The sequence below is a fragment of the Chrysemys picta genome, chromosome 1 (genome assembly GCF_011386835.1).
Source record: "Chrysemys picta bellii isolate R12L10 chromosome 1, ASM1138683v2, whole genome shotgun sequence".
Taxonomy (NCBI): Eukaryota; Metazoa; Chordata; order Testudines; family Emydidae; genus Chrysemys; species Chrysemys picta.
The window spans coordinates 254,563,221-254,565,338 of NC_088791.1; positions in this window are offsets into that span (position 1 = coordinate 254,563,221).

The window sequence follows — 2,118 nt, forward strand, 5'->3', positions numbered from 1 at the left end:
TAGTATAGCAAACTCAGTGGAATGTATTCTATTCCTCGGCCTCCTGTTAAAATATCTGTGCCTGCCAGCAGTCTACTTAGACCTTTCTGCTAATGGTAAACAGAATTTTTGACTTATCTTTACTAGTCTCTTAGGTGGTGAAGGAGTTCCCAATACTAGTTTTTGGTAGAGATCCCTGTTTTTATTTTAAAAAAAAAGTTTTCTGTGGAGTGCAAAGAACAGATTTGCTGGAAGTTGGCCAGAATTCCAGATAAGTATAAATTCTGGATGTCTTACTCTTTGAAAATAAAAGACTATGGTTATCAACCCATGACAACTCAAATAAAAACATATTAGATTAATTATCAAGGTAAAACCCTACAGACTCTTATTTTATTATAATAAAGAATGTAGTCTGTTCATTGCAAAGTGCAGTATTCCTTCACTTTCTATTTCTAGGTAAAAATTTTCTACAATTATGGGAAAGATAGTTTACTACACATAGCATTGTATTATCAAGTTTTGTTAAAACATGAACAAGGACAGCCAGGGAACACTCTTCTTATAGCTTTGTACCAGCCTAATTGATTTCAGGTGTGTCAATGATCTTGGTTGGCAACTCACCTGAGCTTAGTTTGTAAGATCTACTTGACCTAATTGGAGAGAAGAAAATGTGATTATTCCTAAAAGACTGAAAGAAGAACAATCCAAACTTTTGCCATTCATGCTGATGAATACTTTCTCCAGTCTATGCAATGTGTTGAAAACCTCTCCTGCATAATAGTCAACAATCATTCTCTGATCTCATTATATCCATAAAAATGATATAGAATCAGTACCTATTGGAAACAATACTGGTTTCCTCTACTTCCTCAAAATAATTTTTCTACCAGGGAACCCCAAACTGGCTGCTCAAACTTATTTTGTGCGTTTGCTATTGTAATTTATGTTACTCTTTAAAAAAAAAGTATAAAACCAAAGGACACTTATCTTCATGAAACAATATAGATATGACACTCACTTGTAGAAATGTGTTACATGATTGTACATGTTTAGCTCATGTTAAGGAATAAGTTTTAACACATTACTTCATTTTACAGCATTATATGTTGAAATTGACAGTCTACTGATGGTAATATGGATCCTGATTCTGCAATGAGATCCCAGGTTTGTGCAGATCTCCCTGTAAAAACTGAGAACATGGTCTTTATGACCAAATCCTGCAAGCAGTTATGCTTGTGCTAACCTTGCCCACTTGATGAGTCTGCTCACAGGTACAAAGTTAAGTACTGATTGCAGGATCAGGGCCTTTAAAAATAGACAGAACCCTGTATTTTGAATCCCATCCTTAATACAGAACTAAGTGCTATATTTCTTCAATACTTTTTAAAACTTTATTTGTAGTTTTGGGGGAAAACAAAAGCAACAAGTTTGAAAGGGAAAAAAATAAGAACATTGTAGTTGTCAAAAAACAACTGTTAGAAATCCAGGAAATTCAGTGTTCAGGTAAAATGAATAAGAAACATTACATTTGAAATGATGGAAATTCCATCATTTGGCACTTAACTTACCTTGAACTCTCCCACTAAATGTTTTTTGTGTGTGTGTGTGCGTCCAAGAGCTTCATGCAGTCTGCAACCTATGGCTTATATCTGGGAAAAAATATTGTCCTGATACAGTGACCATACCACTCCCACTTTTTTTTTTTTTAATCTTCCCCCATTCCCCTCACATAAACTAGTGAGCAGTCTTTGACTCCAGACATTTTAAATTTGGAGAAGACACTGTAGTTATACTGCCTGATGGTGGAGTATCAAGAATGTGCATGCACCCCAGAGCACTGGCTTTATAATTGTTTTCATATGTACGTGTCTCTGATTCCAAATGTGATGCTTCATTGCTGCCCTTTAACCTTTGCTCTTTTCATATAAATGCTATGATTTGAGCCTGAGAGTTTGTGTACGTAGATACATTAGATCTGTGTTAAATAGCACATGGTGTCTTAAAGAACGTAGAACAGCTGGGCCAGATTCTCATTTACCTTAAAGCCTGCTCCGCATTTCAAGTGCAGACAACTCCTAAGTACTGAGTTTAGGTGCCTAAGTCCCAGTTTTAGGCTCCATTGTGAGCTACAAAGCT